The following is a 6,000-nucleotide window of genomic DNA, read 5'->3' on the forward strand; positions in this document are numbered from 1 at the left end:
TATGTTCTGCTGTGGATTGTGTGGAACAATACGTCCACTCACTTTGAACACTGACATTGAAGGAAACACCATCTTGTTTGGATGATCTGGCTGGATTAGTTTTGATTCGCCGTGAATTCATTACAGGCAGAGAGAGATCGACTGCTGGGCGAGCTAGATTGACTTTGAACAGAGAGACTGTCAATTCATAAGCTTTTCTCAACACAAACAGTCTCCGTTTCCAAGGCAATACAGAACCAATCAAGTCAGGCAGGATTTTCAGCTCTACCTCCCGTCTTGTCGACATTGTTTTCTAGGTTCTTAGTCTCAATGCAATTGAGATCAGACTGAATGCATCTGCATCTTAAACTGTTGATAAATGCCTTTTACACAGCTGGAAACCAAAGCCAACGCAAGACTTATATTTTGAGAAAGGGAAACATTTCATTTATTCTTTATTGTGTATTTAAATGCACATTTTGATAATCAAGAATAATGGTTAAGAAATGATACGTTCTCCCAGTCATTTAGGATGGGTTAGTGCTTGTGCACTTGTTTCCTGTGTCTCAGGAGGATATGCCAACGTAGCTGCTATGCTGCATGCAACTGGTACACACTGCCACAAGATCTTAGATGTGAATCAAATCTGGCAATTTTTAAATCCAGGGTAAAAACACTTATCTTCTCATGACCTACTTTGTTTTTATAATTTTTGTTTTCTATTTTATGAATTTTCCTTCATATTGCTATACTCTCTGTGTAATCAGTGTTTTATGTACTTTGTATTATCTCTTAATAGTATATAAAATATACGGATGTTGCTTTTTCTTTGACTCACACTTGGGGACGTTGGTCCCACATTACCAGTCTTTTTTGCATTATTAGCCGTAAAAGTATAACAGAAGAAATTCTTCACTTTTGACAGAAATCCATTTCTAGACGGAGCTCTGCGACCAATGGTAGTAAACTGGTTAGCTGGACATGCTAATGTTGGCAGCTCATGTTAGCAGACAACACTCTTCAATCCATTCATGATACAAAAGACACCGGCCTCCAGCTCTACTAGAGCTCCATGCACAGCTGCTTCAACATGTGGACGAATCCAAAGCCTGACAGGCCTGCTGTGCCTAGTTGCTCTGCTGTGATTGGACAACTTGGAGAAGGGATAAATAAACGGCCAATTACAATTGAACAAAGGAATAAACCTTGCCTTTCAATCATATTTCAATGACAGAAAGCTCATGTTACCTTATCACCAGGTCACTGAGGCTACAGCAAGCATGGCCATGTCAGGATGCTAAAGAGAACTTTCCACATATCGTATGGTACAGCGAATTTTATTCAGGACTGCATATCACACTTGGAAGCAAAGAGCAAAACAACCCACATTTGTTCACAGAAATGAATGTGAAACCCTTTTATCTTCAGTCCTCTTGAGACTCTGCTGACAGATAATAACACACTTCAGTTTCAAGGGTTGAACAAGTGGAAGCCTCGTTCTTTTCTGCTACTCCTTTCCTGTACTGATAACGCTGAAAAACAATGCAAACCACAACAGCATGGAAGTGAGAACTTCAAGTCATACAGAGAACAGTATGTTTCGTATCCAAGGCTGATCAGCGAATACTCCAGCTTCCCCTGCTCTCCTCTCAAGACGTCTTATACATGTGTGTTACCTCAAAGCTTCCTGTCAATGTGATCAAGTTCATTTTCCTGCTGTGTCACTCAGCATGTAATGACTTCAGACCACTTCCACTGCAGAGGAGGACATGTAGACGGTTGAGTTAACCTTTAATTACAGCCTCATAGTACAACGTGTTGAAAGGCAGACGTTGAAGGACTTTAATAACTTCTGCATTAAAGGATAGTGGGAGATACATGGCACAAGCTAACAGGGGCATCATCAGGGATTGAAAGGGACACGACCTGATTGTCTCTGTATACAGGCTGGCCTGCAGCGCCGATGACTGTTGGTAACTCAAAATGTCGTTATGACCGTGTGCTCCACAGCTGAGGTCCTCGTGATAACATCACAGCGTGCCGGGAGCTCACTTTCATTACCGAGCACAGGTTGAATCTAAGGTTCAGAGGACTTCTGCCATCAGTAGCACTGATCACCTGCCTCTGTCCTGAACCAGCACAAAGTGTGGATGCGTTGTATGGACAGGTATCTAAGCGTCTCATCTCAGGCATACATTGTCTATTGGAATAACTATAATGCTCGATGAGATTACGTTTTTGATGACAGATATTAGAGATAAGGACCTGGCTAAAAGATATTTTCAAGATATGAATCGCCTTAGGGCATGCTTTTAAAGAAAACAAATCAATAATTAGAAGTCATTTTTGAAAAGGAAGTAGATGGGGGTGCTTTAGAAAAGAATGTGTATGTCCATGGCTTTTTATATTTTCTTGGAATGATTTAGTGAAGGAACAGATGTGCAATTGACCGTCTACATCATATTTTACACTCTTTTCTCCGGGGTGATACACCTCTCATGATCGTTCATTTTTCAAGACCTAAATACTTGCATCTGAGGATCTATTCTTTGGCAAAGCCTCAGATCATAATTCTTGGTGCTTGTAGGTACAGTAAAAAGGTCAAGCAGATGAGTCTATGTTTATGTCCAAACATGCATACAGTGCTAGTGCACTCTATTGCCAATGTAAAAGTGGTAGTATTAGACGATCATGCAAACCCCAGAATTATGCTCATTAAATCCACACTGTTTGAATGTTTACATTACAACAGAAAGCAGGAGTAGTAGTACTTTAGAAGCATGATGTGAGTATATACCATTACAAATGTTTAGTGTCAAATGTTTAACGTTTAAAGTTAGGCTCCATTCACATGTTGCGCGGGAAACACCTGCTGTAACCCCTTTCATTCTCTCCTGCTGAGGCTTCAGCCCAGACGGCAACCTCCGGTTCTGAAAAGAGAAGCCAATGCGAAAGTGTCTTAAAGCTGCATTCTCTCTACTGACCAGCAGGGGGCGACTCCTCTGGTTGTATAGAAGTCTATGAGAAAATGAGTCTACTTCTCTCTTGATTTATTCCCTCAGTAAACATTGTAAACATGAGTTTATGGTCCCAATCTCTAGTTTCACGTCTTCTTCAATACAGCATGATGTTCAAAAAGCCAAGATGGCGACGGCCAAGTCGCCGAACTCTAGGCTTCAAAACGGCAGTCCACAACCAATGGGTGACGTCACGACGACCACGTCCACTTCTTACATACAGTCTGTGCTTCAGCTATTCTGTTTGAAACGGTGAGTCTTGTGGAGGCCCATCCACCACCCTAACCTCCACAACCTGACTTTCCGTCTATAAAGGGCCCACTACATAAGATGTCCTACGATGGATTGTCCAATATGAACATAACTCTCTGATACTTGGCGGACGAGTGTCAAAGAGTCAGAGAAAAGTCTCCTACATGGACCTGTGGGTAGTCAAGATCTTGAATTGACTTCTATTGTGGTTAGCATTAGCTACCATTACATGAAGACTCATATACAAAAATACACAGTGCATGCAATCATATTCACAAACCCATTCCCCACAGTCTAGTTTCTGATAACTCATCTGCAGTATGACATTTAGAAATGATATCCTCGGGGCGCGAGCACCACTCCAACACAATGTAGTTCATCAGTCGCTCTAAACAGCTGTCACTGTAAGTTACACTTTGATGCCATCACTTATATAAATGAGACACTGAACCTGAAACGTGACACATGTTTATTTCTGAGGTGGGATAACTCATTACACCACTTCTAACATGTCGGTGGTATGTTTGAGTGGCAGTTAGGTAAGAAAATGTAATTTATCAGTCATTATTCCTCCATAAGATCTCATTTTGGTTTGAATAAAAGGCATACAATTATTACAGTACATGCCAGATGTACGTGAGAAATACTGGCCAGCTTAATGAATTCATTCTGAATAAGGCGCTTAGTAGCAGATAATCAATAACCAATCATTACTTACTTATGTTTCATATACGTTACTCTTTTTGGGTCCTCTCAAGTAAAATAGAGCATTATCTTAATAAGCAGTTTACTACTTCACTTTGTACTCATTTTTGTTAACTATTGGGTTTGTTGCAGTGGGACTGCTTGAATCTGTCCATCAAGACTTGTGGATCTCCAGCAGAAGGATTACAGTGGAGGCTAATGAAGGCTGACTGGGTGAAAGAGCAGAATGGCGCCAGGGAGCTCGCCTGGCCTCAGCCCCTCCAGGGAATCACAAAAGACCTGCAAGTAGAGCAGATCATGGCCCTGCCAATCCCTGATACCCTTTGAAAAGGACAGACATTGTCTGGCCTGCGCTCTGATGCCTGAAAATAAGCATTCCTCTGGGCAATTTGAGCTGTTGTGGGTGCCAGGGAGGAAAAAAAGGATCTGGTGATGCAAGGTAACTTTGGCAGATCCAAGGAGACGCTTTCACAGCTGGCTTTGTTTGTGTATGTGAATTCAAGCATTTGGTCATGCTTTATTTATATGATATGGATATGGATATGCATTCAAAAAATTTGAATATATTTTTCATTCCTATATCTATAAACATATAAACAGGATGTGATTTTTTTTTAACAATCAGAGGGGTGGATGTGTTTTTGAAACGTAATCATTAAAAACGTTTTTATTCATTAAAATAAATCACAAACCACAGTTGCTGTTTGCAGTTATCTATTTGCAGCTGTTTCAGTAACATTTATAGACTAATTAGAAAAATCATATAAAACAAAAGAAAAGGTTAAATGTTTCTTCAACATGCCAGAATTAAACTAAAACTTTGGTTAACATGGATAGTACCTCTGAGCCAGGCGTGCCAAATCACTTATTTCTAAATTTAAATATTTAGAAGATAATCTCAAAATGCAATAGAGTGTGCTGTCAACATACAACTAAATAGGCCACACAGTATATGCCTACTTGTCAGCAGCTGATCACACCGAGACATGTCGCTTCAAAAACACCATATTAAAGGGCATTGGGCAAAACTGCATGGTGCAGCTGTGGAGCGCAGATGTGTGCACAACTGGCCTATCAAATGTAATAAAAGGAAACATTTGCTTACCATTGTCTGTCTCTCTCAAAGACAGTATTTACATGAAACTATCACAGCATGACATGAATTCCCTTTTCCCTTTCACATTCTCAAAATCAATACTCACCAAAACAGGAAGGAAGTGGTAAAGTAGTAAAACCCGCCTCTTGCTTGATTTGATGGCTAATTGGGGCCAAGTATGACATTGATATGCAGTTGAAAAGTTGAAAGTATTTAACCTTAAATAGTATCTAAAAAACGCTTTAGAGAGCAGCACATGGCAGACATATCATAGGTACCGTACTCACAGTAGGACAGCAAGCCAACCCCCAGCTTGTTAAAGCAGCTTCACTCGGATCACTAACCGTAATGTTTCCAATTGTAACCACTTACATAACAATGAGCTACACAAAATCCTTAGAAACTTTAAAGTAATGTTTAGTTATATATTAGGGATAATCTGCTATTTAGCGCCTGCTATTAACTCTGTAACTATCAAATAGCTGGATGGGTGTTTATTTAATGTGTTCTGCTTTCATCATTGGGCTTCGATCTTTGTGTCTTGTCATATTCAAAATATGGGCTTTTGACAGTGAAAAAGGGACTTAAGGAGATGATTAAAAAAGAGATTATTGATTTATTCAATATACTGTTATTTAAAAGACAAAGGTAAAACAATCCTAGTAGTTAATGATTAGTGTTTAATGTCAGATCTGACAACAGAGATAACATGAAATCCCACATAATGAAACTCGTCGTTTGGAGGCAGAGCTTTTTTAGCACCGGCACATTATTTAAATTCCACAGCAACATGGAACGTGACCAAACGGGCCAGCTGGAGGTAGCAAGAGTGGTTCCATGATTGCCATAATCACAGAGAACGTGTTTCAATCAGTGTGAGTCGCTTACTCTGAAGCTTGACCAGAGCGGTTAGCAGGTTAGAACAGCTGGCATGTCTCTCAATGCAGCAGC

This window comes from Anarhichas minor, unplaced genomic scaffold (assembly GCF_050575085.1).
Source record: "Anarhichas minor isolate MPS153535 unplaced genomic scaffold, ASM5057508v1 ptg000136l, whole genome shotgun sequence".
In the NCBI taxonomy this organism is placed as follows: Eukaryota; Metazoa; Chordata; class Actinopteri; order Perciformes; family Anarhichadidae; genus Anarhichas; species Anarhichas minor.